Source organism: Coregonus clupeaformis, chromosome 14 (assembly GCF_020615455.1).
Source record: "Coregonus clupeaformis isolate EN_2021a chromosome 14, ASM2061545v1, whole genome shotgun sequence".
NCBI classification, from domain to species: Eukaryota; Metazoa; Chordata; class Actinopteri; order Salmoniformes; family Salmonidae; genus Coregonus; species Coregonus clupeaformis.
In genome coordinates, this window is record NC_059205.1 from 3,076,813 (window position 1) to 3,099,312 (window position 22,500).

The 22,500-nt window shown below is 45.4% G+C and overlaps 1 pseudogene; it reads left to right on the forward strand.

Moving 5' to 3' along the window:
• Nucleotides 1-22,500, forward strand: part of LOC121581674 — a 187,918-nt pseudogene that overhangs the window by 72,001 nt on the left and 93,417 nt on the right.

The window sequence follows — 22,500 nt, forward strand, 5'->3', positions numbered from 1 at the left end:
TATGTAATATGTGTTTTTGTTAAGAGAGGGATGTGATTTGAGAACTTATATGAGAATTGTTTTTCATAACTTGGCACAATTAGTAGTCACTACCCAATGTGAGGTCAGAAAGCGTGTCAGCCTGACGGAACCGCCCCCTTTCGAGCAGAGTGTATAAAAGGATGGGTTACGAATTAACATATCAGACCAGAAAACGTGAAAGCGGCAGCTACACGTTTAAAATGAGAAGGAAAGAAGGAAAACTCACCTCCCGGACAGTCACTGGTACGGCTGATTAGCTGTCCTAAGTAAAGTATCTTCGAAAGCGAATTTAAGTAGGACCATCCTATTACTCTGCTCAAGCCATCCTGTTACGCTACGCCCATTACCCTACTGGGAACCATCGATACGGCTGGCTAGCCTATCTTCAAAGAAGCAGCTTCAAGAGTGAATGGAAGGAAAATCAACTCTGTAGTTCTGTTCAGGACTACACGACAAGTCATCAGAGACCGGACAACTAAGAAGAAGAGAACAACAGTAGAAGACTTGTTGGAACCTGTTTGGACAATCAGAGCCTTACAAGCGTGCCGCGAGAAGGCCCAACTCCCTTTCCAGGGCGGCCCGTTTCACCGAGAGATGCCCGGCGAACTAAGACATTTCACGTAAATACATTCATGATTTCTTACTCAAAGCGGGTGGCGGTTTGTGTGCCAAGTATGTAATTACTGTAGGTGAGAGTAGTTTCTGAATGTATCAAGGATAAGTGTCTCTCTCCCTCTCTTTCTTCCTCTCCATCTCTTCTCTTTAACAAGCCATGTTGTTGTCATTCCGCTAGGGACCTGTTTTCTCCAGTCAATAACCGGTGCAGAGTGTGTATGTTTATCCTGTGTTCCCATTTAATTAGCTAGTAAATAAATAATTAAACCAATTTTTGTACTACTGAATCGTAAGTAAGGCTCTGGTTTTTGCAGATGCAAGGAGGATACGACTTTCAGAATGATGATATGATACGAGGTTATGATTAATGAGTTGACTGTTTATAGTTGTGATCGGTAAATACTTTTTAGAGTTTAATTCGGGAGATGGTAACTCTTGAAAGAACCGCTCTCGTGGTGCCCCAGATACTAATGAGTTAATTGTTACATGATTAATTTAGTCGGGTAACAATTAAACATAGTTAGTTAATTAGAGATAACAGTCTTCAGATTCATGTTAAAGAAGTCACGACACAGGATTGTGTCGAGGCACAGATCTGGGGAAGGGTACCAGAAAATTTCTGCAGCATTGAAGGTCCCCAAGAACACAGTGGCCTCCATCTTTCTTAAATGGAAGAAGTTTGGAACCACCAAGACTCTTCCTAGAGCTGGCTGCCCGGCCAAGCAGAGCAATCGGGGGAGAAGGGCCTTGGTCAAGGAGGTGACCAAGAACCTGATGGTCACTCTTACAGAGCTTCAGAGTTCCTCTGTGGAGATGGGAGAACCTTCCAGAAGGACAACCATCTCTGCAGCACTCCACCAATCAGGCCATTATGGTAGAGTGGCCAGACGGCAGCCACTCCTCAGTAAAAGGCACATGACAGCCTGCTTGGAGTTTGCCAAAAGGCACCTAAAGGACTCTCAGACCATGAGAAACAAGATTCTCTGGTCTGATGAAACCAAGATTGAACTCTTTGGCCTGAATGCCAAGCGTCACATCTGGAGGAAACCTGGCACCATCCCTACGGTGAAGCATGGTGGTGGCAGCATAATGCTGTGGGGATATTTTTCAGCGGCAGGGACTGGGAGACTAGTCAGGATCGAGGGAAAGATGAGCGGAGCAAAGTACAGAGAGATCCTTGATGAAAACCTGCTCCAGAGCGCTCAGGACCTCAGGCTGGGGCAAAGGTTCACCTTCCAACAGGACAACGACCCTAAACACACAGCCAAGACAACGCAGGAGTGGCTTCGGGACAAGTCTCTGAATGTCCTTGAGTGGCCCAGCCAAAGCCTGGACTTGAACCCGATTGAACATCTCTGGAGAGACCTGTAAATAGCTGTGCAGCGACGCTCCCCAACCAACCTGACAGAGCTTGAGAGGATCTGCAGAGAAGAATGGGAGAAACTCCCCAAATACAGGTTTACCAAGCTTGTAGCGTCATACCCAAGAAGACTTGAGGCTGTAATTGCTGCCAAAGGTGCTTCAACAAAGTTTATTTTATTTTATTTATTTAACCTTTATTTAACCAGGTAAGCCAGTTGAGAACAAGTTCTCATTTACAACTGCGACCTGGCCAAGATAAAGCAAAGCAGTGCGATAAAAACAACAACACAGAGTTACATATGGGGTAAACAAAACATAAAGTCAAAAATACAACAGAAAATATATATACAGTGTGTGCGAATGTAGTAAGTTATGGAGGGAAGGCAATAAATACGCCATAATAGTTAAAATTTCGTATTAACACTGGAATGATAGATGTGCAGAAGATGATGTGCAAATAGAGATACTGGGGTGCAAATTAGCAAAATAAATAACAATATGGGGATGAGGTAGTTTGGTGGGCTAATTTCAGAATGGCTGTGTACAGGTGCAGTGATCGATAAGCTGCTCTGACAACTGACGCTTAAAGTTAGTGAGGGAGATAAGAGTCTCCAGCTTCAGAGATTTTTGCAGTTCGTTCCAGTCATTGGCAGCAGAGAATTGGAAGGAATGGCGGCCAAAGGAGGTGTTGGCATTGGGGATGACCAGTGAGATATACCTGCTGGAGCGCATACTACGGGTGGGTGTTGCTATGGTGACCAATGAGCTAAGATAAGACGGGGATTTGCCTAGCAGTGATTTATAGATGACCTGGAGCCAGTGGGTTTGGCAACGAATATGTAGTGAGGGCCAGCCAACAAGAGCGTACAGGTCACAATGGTGGGTAGTATATGGGGCTTTGGTGACAAAACGGATGGCACTGTGATAGACTACATCCAATTTGCTGAGTAGAGTGTTGGAGGCTATTTTGTAAATGACAGTACTGAGTAAAGGGTCTGAATACTTATGTAAATGTGATATTTCAGTTTTTTAGAAATTTGCAGAGATTTCTACAAACCTGTTTTTGCTTTGTCATTATGGGATATTGTGTGTAGATTGATGAGGGGGAGAAAATGATTTAATCAATTTTAGAATAAGGTTGTAACGTAACAAAATGTGGAAAAAGTCAAGGGGTCTGAATACTTTCCGAATGCTCTGTATTCAAGTCTGAGTCAAGACCGAGACCACAGCTATTCCAGTCCGAGTCAAGACCGGGACTGGAGCTATTTGAGTCCGAGTCAAGACTGAGACCAAGACGAAGAGGGGTTCGAGTCCGAGTCAAGACTGAGACCAGTACAACCTGATACTACCCACTCACGTTTTGATCTTGTGATTGGTTGAACACAAAGTCTGTCATTGAGCTCGCTATTTAAAAGGAATTTTCGTGCATTTACCATAGCAGAAAGGGAGTTGGAAAAAGCAAATGTTATCGTATATTTCCCCCCCCCCGTCATTTTCTACTGATTTATCAGGTTGTGTGGGTCGTTATCTCATGAATAATGCATGAAGAACAGAACAGCCGACAAGTCGCCAACGTTAATGTCACCCTCAGAAAGTTAGTGTGAGGGCGAGTTAGAGAAAGAGACAGGGACCTCTGAAGGATAACATGTTTGCATTGGAAATCCAATTAAATATGAATAAGGGAGGAATTTTGTCTCTGTGTGGGCGGAGATAGAGATCACGGGAAAAAAACTAAAAAGCCTATTTAAATGGAATAATACACCAATACGGTTGATTAAATCTTGTATGTATGCTCATGTAGTACAAGAGGAGGCCTACAACTCATGTTCACATAATATCATTTTCCATTCAATTAATATGAATCACTTATGGATTCATGTTGTATTGGCAGCAGGGTTAAACCATTACACTTGGTTTCCATGGCTACTGTACAGCAAATGATTGTCCCCCACGATGATGATTGGGGGTGGCGGGGGGTGGGGGGGGGGACGGACGACGACTATGGATCTGCCTTCATCTTACGTTAGTCACATGCAATATCTCAGACACCTCTGGCCCGATTTTAACGGAACTTGGGTGAATGATGCTTCTTGCCATAGAGATCCGGCATTTACAAAATGTCACTGATTGACCCAAGGGGGCGCTATTGTAATCAACTGATATTCCAAACTTTGAACAAGCATATCTCCTGTCTCGTTTGTCATGACATTTTGTACATATATGCATCTCCTCATTAGCAACAAGTTTCCCATAAGGACCTATAAGCTCAGCCCATTACATTTTCCGCAAATTAGACTTTTTGGCCCCAACCAAACTTTGACCAAGCATATCTCCTGTCCCTTTTGAGCTACAGTCATGACATTTAGTACATATATGCATCTCTTCATGAGAAACACGTTTCCCATAAGGATCTATAAGCTCCGCCCATTCACAAAAGGTGAACATTTTGAAATGGTGTGTAGACTATCTATAGGCTGTAATTCCAAACAGATACAGTTGACAATTAAGAAGACTTGATCTTTTCTTTTTCTCTCTCTCATTAATCTATGCAACATAGGTTTGAATACGTTTGAATAATTGTCACTAATTGGCCCAAGGCGGGGCGCTGCATCCTTCGTGGGGGATGACATGTTTACTGTTGCCTTGTTACTCTTGGTTAAACAGCCGTACATGAACCAGCCATTTTCAGTCATTTCCACTCCACTTCCAAAATGGAGACATACATGTCATTCCTCTCAAGGTTGAGAATGGAGCAAATGCACTATTTCTAACTCGGCTTGTAGTCCACATGATGGCGTCCAAATTAGGACGTCCTGAATGTCTTTTTCCTGAAAAGGTAGTAGATCATCACAGCTGGCTCTCAGAGAGCGGCTCCCATGGTCACAGTCGCATTAATATGGTGGGGGAAGCGAGCGACTGGAGAGCCAGCTGTGTTTCTGTGGACTGTACCAAAAGGCACCATGAGAGACAGGAAACCTGTTTGTTACGCAACGGTGAACGTCTCTTCATCGTAATAATAGGTTTCTCTCATCTCCTTGTTGAACTCGTCAACCTGTTGTGTCAGAAGCACATTATTAGCGAATGCTCTGAACTGATTTTGATGGACTTTCTGTAGAACTTTGAGAATTAATTCAGAACACTATTTAGTAAGAACTTCTAACCTCGAACTTCTGATGTACTAGAAATTGAAAAATCTAACGTGAAAGAAAAGTGTCAGAAGTCTCGACAATAACAAAACGTCAAATTAGCGCTGCAAATATGGCTAGCCCTGTGTGACGCTCATTCCTTAAACTGTAAAGTGTTGTCATGACAACTCCACACTTCAAGCAGTAGCCCAGATGCCAAAAAGTGGCGCAACGTGCTGTAATTCACAACACATTTAGCCCAGGGACGGTGTTTGTTTGAAGTTTGTATTTCTCTTCTGTTGGTGCCAGGCAGAGACCTACTGTATGTTTGCAGTCAGTGATAGTGGAGCCTCTGTTTTACATATGTTAATGCTAATTAACGTACAGCGTACACTCCTTCCACCACGCTCCAATTACGCTGAAGCTTGATGAGGTATGAGGCATGCTGTTTTCTTTTTTGTTTCTCTCTCTCTCTCTCAATTTCAATTCCATTTAAGGGTGTTATTGGCATGGGAAACATATGTTAACATTGCCAAAGCAAGTGAAATAGATAATAAACAAAAGTGAAATAAACAATAAAAAATGAATAGTAAACATTACACTCACAAAAGTTCCAAAATAATAAAGACATTTCAAATGTCATATTATGTACAGTGAGGGAAAAAAGTTTTTGATCCCCTGCTGATTTTGTACGTTTGCCCACTGACAAAGAAATGATCAGTCTATAATTTTAATGGTAGGTTTATTTGAACAGTGAGAGACAGAATAACAACAACAAATCCAGAAAAACGCATGTCAAAAATGTTATAAATTGATTTCCATTTTAATGAGGGAAATAAGTATTTGACCCCTCTGCAAAACATGACTTTGTACTTGGTGGCAAAACCCTTGTTGGCAATCACAGAGGTCAGACGTTTCTTGTAGTTGGCCACCAGGTTTGCACCAGCTGTTCCGGATGACTATGTGATCACGCTCTCCGTAGCCGATGTGAGTAAGACTTTTAAGCAGGTCAACATTCACAAGGCCGCAGGTCCAGACGGATTACCAGGACGTGTACTCCGAGCATGTGCTGACGAACTGGCAAGTGTCTTCACTGACATTTTCAACATGTCCCTGACTGAGTCTGTAATACCAACATGTTTCAAGCAGACCACCATAGTCCCCGTGCCCAAGGACTCTAAGATAACCTGCCTAAATGACTACCGACCCGTAGCACTGACGTCTGTAGCCATGAAGTGCTTTGAAAGGCTGGTCATGGCTCACATCAACAGCATTATCCCAGAAACCCTAGACCCACTCCAATTTGCATACCGCCCCAACAGATCCACAGATGATGCAATCTCTATTGCACTCCACACTGCCCTTTCCCACCTGGACAAGAGGAACACCTACGTGAGAATGCTATTCATTGACTACAGCTCAGCATTCAACACCATAGTGCCCTCTAAGCTCATCACTAAGCTAAGGATCCTGGAACTAAACACCTCCCTCTGCAACTGGATCCTGGACTTCCTGACGGGCCGCCCCCAGGTGGTAAGGGTAGGTAACAACACATCTGCCACACTGATCCTCAACACGGGGGCCCCTCAGGGGTGCGTGCTCAGTCCCCTCCTGTACTCTCTGTTCACCCATGACTGCATGGCCAGGCACGACTCCAACACCATCATTAAGTTTGCCGACGACACAACAGTGGTAGGCCTGATCACCGACAACGATGAGACAGCCTATAGGGAGGAGGTCAGAGACCTGGCCGTGTGGTGCCAGGACAACAACCTCTCCCTCAACGTGACCAAGACAAAGGAGATGATTGTGGACTACAGGAAAAAAAAGAGGACTGAGCACACCCCCATTCTCATCGACGGGGCTGTAGTGGAACAGGTTGAGAGCTTCAAGTTCCTTGGTGTCCACCAACGAACTATCATGGTCCAAACACACCAAGACAGTCGCGAAGAGGGCACGACAAAGCCTATTCCCCCTCAGGAGACTGAAAAGATTTGGCATGGGTCCTCAGATCCTCAAAAAATTCTACAGCTGCACCATCGAGAGCATCCTGACTGGTTGCATCACCGCCTGGTATGGCAACTGCTTGGCCTCCGACCGCAAGGCACTACAGAGGGTAGTGCGTACGGCCCAGTACATCACTGGGGCCAAGCTTCCTGCCATCCAGGACCTCTATACCAGGCGGTGTCAGAGGAAGGCCCTCAAAATTGTCAAAGACTCCAGCCACCCTAGTCATAGACTGTTCTCTCTGCTACCGCACGGCAAGCGGTACCGGAGTGCCAAGTCTAGGTCCAAAAGACTTCTCAACAGCTTCTACCCCCAAGCCATAAGACTCCTGAACAGCTAATCATGGCTACCCGGACTATTTGCACTGCCCCCCCACCCCATCCTTTTTACGCTGCTGCTACTCTGTTAATTATTTATGCATAGTCACTTTAACTCTACCCACATGTACATATTAACTAAACTACCTCAACTAGCCGGTGCCCCCGCACATTGACTCTGCATCGGTACCCCCCTGTATATATAGCCTCCCTACTGTCACTTTATTTTACTTCTGCTCTTTTTTTTCTCAACACTTTTTTTGTTGTTGTTTTATTTATGCACTGTTGGTTAAGGGCTGTAAGTAAGCATTTCACTGTAATGTCTGCACCTGTTGTATTCGGCGCATGTGACCAATACAATTTGATTTGATTTGATTTGACATCTTTAGAGGGATTTTGTCCCACTCCTCTTTGCAGATCTTCTCCAAGTCATTAAGGTTTCGGGGCTGACGTTTGGCAACTCGAACGTTCAGCTCCCTCCACAGATTTTCTATGGGATTAAGGTCTGGAGACTGGCTAGGCCACTCCAGGACCTTAATGTACTTCTTCTTGAGCCACTCCTTTGTTGCCTTGGCCGTGTGTTTTGGGTCATTGTCATGCTGGAATACCCATCCACGACCCATTTTCAATGTCCTGGCTGAGGGAAGGAGGTTCTCACCCAAGATTTGATGGTACATGGCCCCGTCCATCGTCCCTTTGATGCGGTGAAGTTGTCCTGTCCCCTTAGCAGAAAAACACCCCCAAAGCATAATGTTTCCACCTCCATGTTTGACGGTGGGGATGGTGTTCTTGGGGTCATAGGCAGCATTCCTCCTCCTCCAAACACGGCGAGTTGAGTTGATGCAAAAGAGCTCGATTTTGGTCTCATCTGACCACAACACTTTCACCCAGTTCTCCTCTGAATCATTCAGATGTTCATTGGCAAACTTCAGATGGGCATGTATAGGTGCTTTCTTGAGCAGTGGGGACCTTGCGGGCGCTGCAGGATTTCAGTCCTTTACGGCGTAGTGTGTTACCAATTGTTTTCTTGGTGACTATGGTCCCAGCTGCCTTGAGATCATTGACAAGATCCTCCCGCGTAGTTCTGGGCTGATTCCTCACCATTATCATGATCATTGCAACTCCACGAGGTGAGATCTTGCATGGAGCCCCAGGCCGAGGGAGATTGACAGTTCTTTTGTGTTTCTTCCATTTGCGAATAATCGCACCAACTGTTGTCACCTTCTCACCAAGCTGCTTGCCGATGGTCTTGTAGCACATTCCAGCCTTGTGTAGGTCTACAATCTTGTCCCTGACATCCTTGGAGAGCTCTTTGGTCTTGGCCATGGTGGAGAGTTTGGAATCTGATTGATTGATTGCTTCTGTGGACAGGTGTCTTTTATACAGGTAACAAGCTGAGATTAGGAGCACTCCCTTTAAGAGTGTGCTCCTAATCTCAGCTCGTTACCTGTATAAAAGACACCTGGGAGCCAGAAATCTTTCTGATTGAGAGGGGGTCAAATACTTATTTCCCTCATTAAAATGCAAATCAATTTATAACATTTTTGACATGCGTTTTTCTGGATTTTGTTGTTGTTATTCTGTCTCTCACTGTTCAAATAAACCTACCATTAAAATTATAGACTGATCATTTCTTTGTCAGTGGGCAAATGTACAAAATCAGCAGGGGATCAAAAACTTTTTTCCCTCACTGTATATATACAGTGTTATAATGATGTGCAAATAGTTAAAGTACAAAAGGGAAAATAAATAAACATAAATATAGGTTGTATTTACAATGGTGTTTGTTCTTCACTGGTTGCCCTTTTCTTGTGGCAACAGGTCACACATCTTGCTCCTGTGATTGCACACTGTGGTATTTCACACAATAGTTATGTGAGTTTATCCAAATTTGATTTGTTTTCGAATTCTTTGTGGGTCTGTGTAATCTGGGGGAAGTATGTGTCTCTAATATGGTCATACATTTGTCAGGAAGTTAGGAAGTGCAGCTCAGTTTCCACCTCATTTTGTGGGCAGTGTGCACATAGCCTGTCTTCTCTTGAGAGCCAGGTCCGCCTACGGCGGCCATTCTCAATAGCAAGGCTATGCTCACTGAGTCTGTACATAATCAAAGATTTCCTTAATTTTGGTTCAGTCACAGTGGTCAGGTATTCTGCCACTGTGTACTCTCTGTTTAGGGCCAAATAGCATTCTAGTTTGCTCTGTTTAAAAATATATATTTCCAATGTGTCAAGTAATTTTCTTTTTGTTTTCTCATGATTTGGTTGGGTCTAATTGTGTTGCTGTCCTGGGGCTCTGTGGGGTCTGTTTGTGTTTGTGAACAGAGCCCCAGGACCAGCTTGGTTAGGGGTCTCTTCTCCAGGTTCATCTCTCTGTAGGTGATGGCTTTGTTATGGAATGTTTGGGAATCGCTTCCTTTTAGGTGGTTGTAGAGTTTAACTGCTCTTTTCTGGATTTTGATAATTAGCGGGTATCGGCCTAATTCTGCTCTGCATGCATTATTTGGTGTTTTACGTTGTTCACAGAGGATATATTTGCAGATTTCTGCATGCAGAGTCTCAATTTGGTGTTTGTCCCATTTTGTGAATTCTTGGTTGGTGAGCGGACCCCAGACCTCACAATCATAAAGGGCAATGGGTTCTATAACTGATTCAAGTATTTTTAGACAGATCCTAATTGGCATGTCAAATTTTATGTTCCTTTTGATGGCATAGAAGGCCCTTCTTGCCTTGTCTCTCAGATTGTTCACAGCTTTGTGGAAGTTACCTGTGCGCTGATGTTTAGGCCGAGGTATGTATAGTTTTTTGTGTGCTCTAGGGCAACGGTGTCTAGATGGAATTTGTATTTGTGGTCCTGGCAACTGGACCTTTTTTGGGACACCATTATTTTTGTCTTACTGAGATTTACTGTCAGGGCCCAGGTCTGACAGAATCTGTGCAGAAGATCTAGGTGCTGCTGTAGGCCCTCCTTGGTTGGGGACAGAGGCACCAGATCACCAGCAAACCGTAGACATTTGACTTCAGATTCTAGTAGGGTGAGGCTGGGTGCTGCAGACTGTTCTAGTGCCCTCGCCAATTCGTTGATATATATGTTGAAGAGGGTGGGGCTTAAGCTGCATCCCTGTCTCACCCCACAGCCCTGTGGAAAGAAATGTGTGTGTTTTTTGCCAATTTTAACTGCACAGTTGTTGTTTGTGTACATGGATTTTATAATGTCGTATGTTTTTCACCCAACACCACTTTCCATCCATTTGTATAGCAGACCCTCATGCCAAATTAAGTCAAAATATTTTTTGACATCAACAAAGCTCGAGAAGACTTTGCCTTTGTTTTGGTTTGTTTGTTTGTCAATTAGGGTGTGCAGGGTGAATATGTGGTCTGTCGTACGGTAATTTGGTAAAAAGCCAATTTGACATTTGCTCAGTACATTGTTTTCACTGAGGAAATGTACGAGTCTGCTGTTAATGATAATGCAGAGGATTTTCCCAAGGTTGCTGCTGACGCATATCCTCTCTCTCTCTCTCTCTCTCTCTCTCTCTCTCTCTCTCTCTCTCTCTCTCTCTCTCTCTCTCTCTCTCTCTCTCTCTCTGGCTCTCTCTCTCTCTCTCTCTCTCTCTGTCTCTCTCTCTCTCTCTGGCTCTCTCTCTCTCTGGCTCCCTCTCTCTCTCTCTCTCTCTGTCTCTCTCTCTCTGTCTCTCTCTCTCGCTCTCTCTCTGTCTCTCTCTCTCTCTCTCTCTCTCTCTGGCTCTCTCTCTCTGTCTCTCTCTCTCTCTCTCTGGCTCTCTCTCTCTGTCTCTGCTCTCTCTCTCTCTGGCTCTCTCTCTCTATTTCGTTCACTTTTCCTCTATATCTGTGCCGCATACACACACACACACACACACACACACACACACACACACACACACACACACACACACACACACACACACACACCATACAGAAAAGTCCTTGATCTGTGCCAGCCCAGATCATTGTAGTGCAATGAGTGGACTCATAATTACACGCTGGAGTAGCGTTACACTGGCACATGAAAGATTCAGGCTGGGGCTTTGGCTGAGTAGGTTCGTTACTCAAAAGTACTGCAAAATGAATGGCTCTCTGTGGAGATTCACTTTAAATGCCAGACCTCATTGTTTTCTTCCTAGCGAGGTAAAGTGGAATCACAGAGGATCATCAGAACATGTATACTCCCCATCTTGTATATTTATTACTGTAGAAATACTGTTCTCTTGTTCGCTGTTCCAGAACAGCAGAAAAGGGTTATTTTCCACTCCCATTGACTTCAATCCACATCACGGAAATTCAGCTTTACAGTGTGATTGTAATTTAAAGGCAATGTTCCCGCTTTAGCCGGGACTGCATTCACGGTAAACGCTGCTTATGTCAGCTCAATCGGAAATTACCTTTACATTTCTATCGCGGAATCTGTAAAGTTTCAGTTTTACAGATTGAATAGAGCCCTTAGTAAACATTTAGAGGACTCGTCCCCCAAGTGAATGGCCATTAAGTGAATGGCCATTAAGCCTCAGTCATTCACTCACTCACTCGCTCTTATGTTTTTTCCTGAGTCCCAGGACTCCTTCTGCCCTTAGGGATGAATCACCATTGGCTAAAAGGTGTAACTACTTCGAGCCCGGTTCAAGATGACTGTTGGCAGTGCTTGAATTGGGCCTGAAAAGAAGGTGAGGCTTTTAGAAAGGGCCGAGTACAGAGTACCGGCACCTCACATGTTCTACTGGAGTGCTTGCACCTCTTACAGAATATTCATTTTCAAATATGAACACTGGTACTGTAAAACACTGGTACTGTAAAATGTGAATGAGTCCCGGCACCTAAAATGAGTGCCAGTGCCCTTTTACTTCTACTTCAAGCACTGACTGTTGGTAATATCCACCGCTGCTTGATATGACACACGTACCAGACATTCTGGTGGTCCTCTGTAGCTCAGCTGGTAGAGCACGGCACTTGTAACGCCAAGGTAGTGGGTTTGATCCCCGGGACCACCCATACACAAAAAAATTAAATAATTATGCACGCATGACTGTAAGTCGCTTTGGATAAAAGCGTCTGCTAAATGGCATATTATTATTATTCTAGAGTGACAGCTCTGTACAGCTGCAGGAAAGATAACTAGAACACAGTATAAGCTTCTGTGCAGCTTCCGAAAGAAGCCTATGATACCTGAAGATACAAATCCTCTCTATTGATTAACATCTTGATTTAGTTCCTCATTTTGGCCCATTTAGATTTAGAATTACATAACCACAGAGGATTATGGATAGTTCTATGAGGAGGGGTTTAATAAAAACAGTCTCAGCCAGTCGTCTCTTTGTAGATATTGAGCGTCAACTCCATTGAGATGTTTTACTGTTAGGGGTAATGAGGAATAAGGCTTTGTCTGAGTTTACTGACTTAATAACGGAGAGGATTTTAGTTATGCAAAGATGCAAAGATGTGTATTTCAGTGGGGTGTGTGTGTGTGTGTACATGAGCATTTATTTATTTGTATTGCTTTCTTATTTCACATTAGCTGTAAGTAACATGTTTTCACAGTTCACTGCTCATGTGTACTGTACATATCAGTGCCAATATATTAGCATCATAATAGCACGTGTCTTCACGTGCACTGTCTTCACGTGCACTGTCTTCACGTGTACTGTCTTCACGTGCACTGTCTTCCCGTGCACTGATTCATGCCACATCCCCCATGACGACTTGCATTTGAACCCAGACGATACACATATTGTGGTAAACAACAATGCCTTATTCACCGTGAGTGAGCTGCATGAGCCATGGATACAGTAGTATGTTAACGCTAGCTATGCTAATGGTAGGTAACATTGCAGGCTGATACTGTAGTTTAGCTAGCGTTCCTGTACCTGATCCATAATTCACAGAGCGGGTGTGGCTACGCTATCCCAGCTTAATTAAGCTACAGTAGATACAGTAGAATGCTTGCCCTGGTTGCTAACCCTGGTTGATATGCTCACTGTAGCTTAGCTAGCAAGCTAGCATTCTTGTACCTGATCCATAATTCACAGAGAGGGACGTGGCTATGCTAGCCCGTCTTAATGGAGCGGTAAATCTGCCCGTGACTTAGTGTCGTCTGAGCGATTGGTGCCATTTCTTCTGCTCAGCGGCCTGTGCCAAAATTACTCTCTCAACCTACCCACCACCAGGCAGTACGACACACTGGCTGACTCTCTGGCTGCCTTGCAGGCTGTAGTGTAGACTTGGGTTCAAATGGTATTTGTTTTCTTTCCAATACTTTAAGTGCTTGATTGAGCCTGCGTGAGTGCCAAACGATTTGGCTACACAGGCCTACAAACATTTACAATGGATAGCAAAAACACAATAATCACAAGAATGGCTTCAGATCAAAGTCTACGTTGAGGCCGAAGGGAGCAAGAGTCTTTAAATTAAAAATCCAGGCAGCCTCTCGTTTTAACAATAAACCACTCGATTTCGTCCCTACGTTATATATCGGCATAGAACGTCACCCTCCCTAGGATAGGGGGTGACCTCGACAGTTTATTGTTAAAACAAGAAAATGTTTGTAGGCCTATGTAGCCAAATTGTGCTATGATTATATGCTATCCATTCATGTTTTTGTATGTTCTGTTTATATCTGTGAATTAACCAATGATATCAGGCCACACCCGGCCATGATTACAGACACCTGTGTGTCCTTTGAAACTATATAAACTAGTGACCCGCAGTGTTTGTCATTATACCCTGATGAAGACAGCTTGTCTGTCCAAACGTTGGTTATTAAATTATTGCATCTGAGCTCCTAGAGTGTGAGGCTCTCCTTTTCTTTTTAAAGTGTTCTACTCCGCTAGCCAGCACCTCTCCTAAACAGGTGTTCTACTCTGTTACCCAGCACCTCTCCTAAACAGGTGTTCTACTCTGTTACCCAGCACCTCTCCTAAACAGGTGTTCTACTCAGTTAGCCAGCACCTCTCCTAAACAGGTGTTCTACTCAGTTAGCCAGCACCTTTCCTAAACAGGTGTTCTACTCCACTATCAAGAACCTTGACCTAAACAGGTGTTCTACTCTGCTAGCCAGCACCTCTCCTAAACAGGTGTTCTACTCCGTTAACCAGCACCTCTCCTAAACAGGTGTTCTACTCCGCTAGCCAGCACCTCCCCTAAACAGGTGTTCTACTCCGCAAGCCAGCACCTCGCCTAAACAGGTGTTCTGCTCCGCTAGCCAGCACATCGACCTAAACAGGTGTTCTACTCTGCTAGCCAGCACCTCCCCTAAACAGGTGTTCTACTCAGCTAGCCAGCACCTCACCTAAACAGGTGTTCTACTCCGCTAGCCAACACCTTTCCTAAACAGGTGTTCTACTCCGCCAGCCAGCACCTCGACCTAAACGGGTGTTCTACTCAGCTAGCCAGCACCTCTCCTAAACAGGTGTTCTACTCTACTAGCCAGCACCTTTCCTAAACAGGTGTTCTACTCCACTATCAAGAACCTTGACCTAAACAGGTGTTCTACTCTGCTAGCCAGCACCTCTCCTAAACAGGTGTTCTACTCCGCTAGCCAGCACCTTGACCTAAACAGGTGTTCTACTCAGCTAGCCAGCACCTCTCCTAAACAGGTGTTCTACTCTGCTAGCCAGCACCTCTCCTAAACAGGTGTTCTACTCCACTATCCAGAACCTTGACCTAAACAGGTGTTCTACTCAGCTAGCCAGCACCTCTCCTAAACAGGTATTCTACTCCGCTAGCCAGCTCCTTTCCTAAACAGGTGTGCGTTTCCTTCGGCTCCAGATTAAGCCGCTCCAGAATCTCCCATAAGTGTTGAATTGGGTTGAGATCTGGTGACTGAGTGACCATGGCATATGGCTTACATCGTTTTCATGCTCATCAAATCATTCAGTGACCACTCGTGCCCTGTGGATGGGGGCATTGTCATCCTATGGGGGCATAGCCATTGTAACCAAAATAATGGCCTGCCCAGCATTTTTATACATGACCCTAAGCATAATGGGATGTCAATTCCTTAATTAATTCAGGAACCACACCTGTGTGGAAGCACCTGCCTTCAATATACTTTGTATCCCTCATTTACTCAAGTGTTTCCATTATTTTGGTAGTTATCTGCACCTACAAGTGAGGCCATACAGATCAAAACAAAAGCCACACTTCCCTCACATCATAGAAACTGCAGTGAACTTCAAATTAAGTTCAATGAGCCAACTACTGTACTACAGATGACGAGTTCCCTATCAGTTCCTGTGTCATAACAGTCGAGACATTGAATCCTCGTTTGTCACTCCACCGGTAAACAACTGCGACGCAAATGTCACTCTGCCTCTGCCTCTGCCTCTGCCTCTGCCTCTGCCTCTGCCTCTGCTTCTGCCTCTGCCTCTGCCTCTGCCTCTGCCTCTGCCTCTGTCTCTGCCTCTGCCTCTGCCTCTGCTTCTGCCTCTGCCTCTGTCTCTGCCTCTGTCTCTGCCTCTGCCTCTGCCTCTGTCTCTGCCTCTGCTTCTGCCTCTGCCTCTGCTTCTGTCTCTGCCTCTGCCTCTGCTTCTGACTCTGCCTCTGACTATGCCTTTGACTCTGCCTCTGACTCTGCCTCTGACTATGCCTTTGACTCTGCCTCTGCCTCTGACTCTGCGTCTGACTCTGCCTCTGACTATGCCTCTGCCTCTGACTATGCCTCTGCCTCTGCCTCTGACTCTGCCTCTGACTCTGCCTCTGACTCTGCCTCTGCGTCTGACTCTGACTCTGCCTCTGACTAATTGGCTTTTATTAGGCCTTTAGGGGACCCTTCTCCAACAAAACACATTAGCCACAACTATAGCGACAGCTTGTGGAAGTCACAAGTTAGCATAATCTAATCAATCACCACCTTGTCTTAGTGACGACCTACTTTATCACAGGGGATTAAGTGTGTAGTTCATCAAAGGGCCATTGGTTAGAGGATAGGATCTCTCTCTCTCTCTCTCTCTCTCTCTCTCTCTCTCTCTCTCTCTCTCTCTCTCTCTCTCTCTCTCTCTCCACTCATCTCTTTTCATCTCTCTCTCCCTCTCTCTCTCTCTCTCTCTCTCTCTCTCTCTCTCTTTCTCACTCCCTCTCTCTCTCTCTCTCTCTCTCTCCACTCATCTCTTTTCATCTCTCTCTCCCTCTCTCTCTCTCTCTCTCTCTCTCTCTCTCTCTCTCTCTCTCTCTCTCTCTCTCTCTCTCTCTCTCTCTCTCTCTCCCTATCTCTCTCTCTCACTTTCTCTCTCTCTCTTTCTCTCTCCCTCTCTCTTTCTCTCTCTCTCTCTCTCTCTCTCTCTCTCTCTCTCTCTCTCTCTCTCTCTCTCTCTCCCTCTTGCTCTCTTGCTCACCCCCGCATATCGCCTTTCTGATTCAACAGGAAGCATTCTTCCACCCCTCCTACTCCTCCTCCCTCCTTCCCTTCTTCCTTCATCATTCTCCACTCTCCCACTCGGTATGGAGGGCTTTGATTTTGCTCGAGGATAGGAATTGAAAAGGTCATTTGGCAGTGCGTGTCCATCTTTCTAGTCCTTTATTTCTTTTTCTCTCCTCATCTCTATTTCTATGTCTTCCTGCTGTTGAGCGGTTTTCATTGTTGTATCGGTAAATCTCTGTGTCATACTGGACTCTGAAGGCCTCATTAATTCATTCATTTCTCTATCTCTTTTCATCTCTCTCTCTCTCTCTCTCTCTCTCGCTCTCTCTCTCTCTCTCTCTCTCTCTCCACTCATCTCTTTTCATCTCTCTCTCTCCCTCTCTCTCTCTCTCTCTCTCTCTTTTCCTCTCTCTACCTCTCCCGCTCTCTCTTTTCATCTCTCTCTCTCCCCTCTCTCTCCCCCCCTCTCTCTCTCCCTCTCGTTCTTTCTTTCCCTCCCTCTCTTTTCCTTTCTCTCCCTCTCCCTCTCTCTCTTTTCCTCCTTCTCTCTCTATCTCTCTCTCTCTTTCTCTCTCTCTTTTCCTCCCTCTGGAACAAGTCAATTTGAGGAAGGTCATCTTTGGACATCTCCCTTGTTCTCCTACTTTCTCTCCATCACCCTACTCTCAGCTATCTCTCCCCCCCCCCTTCTCCTATTTGTATCAGTAAATATCTCAGTGCCATACTGTTCTCTTTTACTTAGGCTACCTTGTTTTACAGCTAGATCATCCAGGACACAAGTCAGTGTTTCGCCATGAGTCAGTTGGAGGTTACGTCAGGCCCCACCACTCGCTCTGCCTCCCCTGGGCAACAGCTGCTTCTCTCACCACCTAGCGACCTTCACACGTTCAGACCAGAGGCACACCAACACATTGCCTCAAGTGGTGGGCCCTGTTAGCCTTGGTTTACACAGACAGCCCAACTCTGATCTTTTGGCCAAAATATCTGATCTGATTGGTCAAAAGACAAATTAGTGGGAAAGAATCTGAATTGAGCTAACTGTGTAAACGCAGCCTTATAGTTTGAAAAATGTCGGAATCAAACAAGAACATGATCTGTGGTTTAGAGAGATGACAGCACCATCATCCAGGATGTCTACACAGCATTGATCGTCTGGCATTTCGGTTAGAACTTAGAACTCTGGGGGTAGATCTCTCCGAATAGAAGTCGATTTGTCAGAAGTCTAATTTAAACATCATCTGTAGGTCCATTTTGACAGATGCCAACCCCAACATAGTGTTGAACTCCCCTTTTAGCTTTTTCTTTCAAAATGAACGGCCCATCAGCCCCTCCACACCTCTCTGATTCAGAGGGGTTGGGTTAAATGCGGAAGACACATTTTCTGTTGAATGCATTCAGTTGTACAACTGACTAGATATACCCCTTTCCTTTCCCAAAGATGCTTCTCCTGGTATTTCCATTCAATAATTATATTTGTTCTACTCCGCTAGCCAGCACCTCGCCTAAACAGGTGTTCTACTCCACTATCCAGAACCTTGACCTAAACAGGTGTTCTACTCAGCTACCCAGCACCTCTCCTAAACAGGTGTTCTACTCCGCTAGCCAGAACCTGTCAGTGATACATTACAGTGCATTACAACCCGAGACGTTGCAACATGAGACCTCAACTATGGGAAAGGGAAAGGGGGATATCTAGTCAGTTGTACAACTGAATGCATTCAACAGAAAATGTAACCCAACCCCTCTGACAAGCTAATAGAACGTTTTGTCATTCAACATCTAATGCAATCATAAACCAAGACCAAGTCAAATTCTCACCAGAGAATGTTATTTAGCCGACTGATTCGATTCTGGGGCGACTGTGAAAAACGGCTTAAATACAGCCGGCTGTAAGCAGAGATGTGTAGTTAATGACAGCAAGGCCTGATATTAAACACAAAGTAATCTGGATCAAACGGTGCCCGTGCCATCTAGAGCCACCAACAGATTGGGTTAGAAAGAGGCGGAGACGGTGCGGAGCGGTTAGTGATCTGGGGTTCTCTTTTCCACTGCTGTCAACTGGTACATGTTCCTGTCATGTCCCTTCAGGGTTTGAGGCTAGAGAACAACATCAACTGGCTGAGTGGTTGTGTTTCTGTTTAGGACGTGTGTGTGTACTAGTAGTGTACTATTGGAATGTTGGGTAGGTCGGTGGGATGTTTTGGTTGTTGTGTTTATATAGGTCCATGGAGATACTAGGGCAGAATTCCAATTAGACCCCTACAACCCTTCTATACACCCTAGTCTATTAGACCCTAAACCCTTCTATACACCCTAGTCTATTAGACCCTAAACCCTTCTATACACCCTAGTCTATTAGACCCTAAACCCTTCTATACACCCTAGTCTATTAGACCCTAAACCCTTCTATACACCCTAGTCTATTAGACCCTAAACCCTTCTATACACCCTAGTCTATTAGACCCTAAACCCTTCTATACACCCTAGTCTATTCCTGTAAATCTGAGAGGATTGGATAAAAAGATTGGATTCCATATCAACACCTAGCCTCTAGACCTAGGATTTGATAGATATAAGCATCATGGTAATAGCTTCATCATACTAGGGCTTGCTCACTCTCCTGATACACAAATCTGGTAATATGGTGATAAGCAATGTAGTGGAAACTCTGTGGACCCCTAACCCACCTACCCCTAACCCACCTACCCCTAACCCACCTACCCCTAACCCACCTACCCCTAACCCACCTACCTCTAACCCACCTACCCCTAACCCACCTACCCCTAACCCACCTACCCCTAACCCACCTACCCCTAACCCACCTACCCCTAACCCACCTACCTCTAACCCACCTACCCCTAACCCACCTACCTCTAACCCACCTACCCCTAACCCACCTACCCCTAACCCACCTACCCCTAACCCACCTACCCCCTAACCCACCTACCCCTAACCCACCTACCCCTAACCCACCTACCCCTAACCCACCTACCCCTAACCCACCTACCTCTAACCCACCTACCCCTAACCCACCTACCTCTAACCCACCTACCCCTAACCCACCTACCCCTAACCCACCTACCTCTAACCCACCTACCCCTAACCCACCTACCCCTAACCCACCTACCTCTAACCCACCTACCCCTAACCCACCTACCCCCTAACCCACCTACCCCTAACCCACCTACCCCTAACCCACCTACCCCTAACCCACCTACCCCTAACCCACCTACCCCTAACCCACCTACGCCTAACCCACCTACCCCTAACCCACCTACCTCTAACCCTAACCCACCTACCCAAGCCTCTCAGATCTGCCAAGTGGAGTGAGTGAGGGCAGCAGGGAAGGGTGCAACCTGTTGGAATGAAACACAGCCTAAAAAGTAATCGCTCTCTCTCCCCTCCAGGCAAACAGACGTGTCCTCCGGAGAAGTTTGACTGCGGCGGCTCCACCAACAAGTGCGTCTCGTTGTCGTGGCGATGCGATGGCGAGCGGGACTGCGAGAACGGGGCGGACGAGGAGGACTGTGGCGCCGGTGAGTGTGACGGATAGCTGTCGATCAAAGGCCATAGAAGCCACCCATTGGCTGAGACAGGTGTCCTTAAATCTGAGGATGGGCTGTAGTCCCGCCCACTGACTGCACTGCATTTTAAATCGACACTATGGTGAGAAAACACTGTTATAAGGTGTTCTGTTCATATGTCAACCTGGCAGTGTGTGTTCCTTCTCAGTGACCTTTAACCCTTTAAACACTAAGCTTTGGTACCACTGTTTGAGTCTTTCTTTTGCCTCCCAGCCTCATTCATTTTTGTATTCACACCCTTTGGAATGGAAATGGCTGTTACCCTAGTAACATACAGTGAGGGAAAAAAGTATTTGATCCCCTGCTGATTTTGTATGTTTGCCCACTGACAAAGAAATGATCAGTCTATAATTTTAATGGTAGGTTTATTTGAACAGTGAGAGACAGAATAACAACAACAAAAATCCAGAAGAACGCATGTCAAAAATGTTATAAATTGATTTGCATTTTAATGAGGGAAATAAGTATTTGACCCCCTCTCAATCAGAAATATTTCTGGATCCCAGGTGTCTTTTATACAGGTAACGAGCTGAGATTAGGAGCACACTCTTAAAGGGAGTGCTCCTAATCTCAGTTTGTTACCTATATAAAAGACACCTGTCCACAGAAGCAATCAATCAATCAGATTCCAAACTCTCCAACATGGCCAAGACCAAAGAGCTCTCCAAGGATGTCAGGGACAATATTGTAGACCTACACAAGGCTGGAATGTGCTACAAGACCATCGGCAAGCAGCTTGGTGAGAAGGTGACAACAGTTGGTGCGATTATTCGCAAATGGAAGAAACACAAAATAACTGTTAATCTCTCTCGGCCTGGGGCTCCATGCAAGATCTCACCTCGTGGAGTTGCAATGATCATGAGAACGGTGAGGAATCGGCCCAGAACTACACGGGAGGATCTTGTCAATGATCTCAAGGCAGCTGGGTCAATAGTCACCAAGAAAACAATTGGTAACACACTACGCCGTGAAGGACTGAAATCCTGCAGCGCCCGCAAGGTCCCCCTGCTCAAGAAAGCACATATACAGGCCCGTCTGAAGTTTGCCAATGAACATCTGAATGATTCAGAGGAGAACTGGGTGAAAGTGTTGTGGTCAGATGAGACCAAAATTGAGCTCTTTGGCATCAACTCAACTCGCCGTGTTTGGAGGAGGAGGAATGCTGCCTATGACCCCAAGAACAACATCCCCACCGTCAAACATGGAGGTGGAAACATTATGCTTTGGGGGTGTTTTTCTGCTAAGGGGACAGGACAACTTCACCGCATCAAAGGGACGATGGACGGGGCCATGTACCGTCAAATCTTGGGTGAGAACCTCCTTCCCTCAGCCAGGGCATTGAAAATGGGTCATGGATGGGTCTTCCAGCATGACAATAACCCAAAACACACGGCCAAGGCAACAAAGGAGTAGCTCAAGAAGAAGCACATTAAGGTCCTGGAGTGGCCTAGCCAGTCTCCAGACCTTAATCCCATAGAACATCTGTGGAGGGAGCTGAAGGTTTGAGTTGCCAAACGTCAGCCCCGAAACCTTAATGACTTGGAGAAGATCTGCAAAGAGGAGTGGGACAAAATCCCTCCTGAGATGTGTGCAAACCTGGTGGCCAACTACAAGAAACGTCTGACCTCTATGATTGCCAATAAGGGTTTTGCCACCAAGTACTAAGTCATGTTTTGCAGAGGGGTCAAATACTTATTTCCCTCATTAAAATGCAAATCAATTTATAACATTTTTGACATGCGTTTTTCTGGATTTTGTTGTTGTTATTCTGTCTCTCACTGTTGAAATAAACCTACCATTAAAATCAGCAGGGGATCAAATACTTTTTTCCCTCACTGTAGCATTGTGTTTGTGTCTTAGGTTAGGATTTTAGGGAGCTTTGAATAAGCCCACTACTGTGTGACACGACAGAGTGGTCGGGGGCAAAGGAACCAATAGAACACATTATTTTGATCACAGTTCCCCCGTTTCCTCCATATGTGTCATTTTGGTGTTTATTTTCTCTGTATGATTATTATCTGACGACGGAGGACACGACGGCTCAGTGTGCAGCACTCCCAAATAACACCCTGTTCCCAGGTGCACTACTTTTGGCCAGAG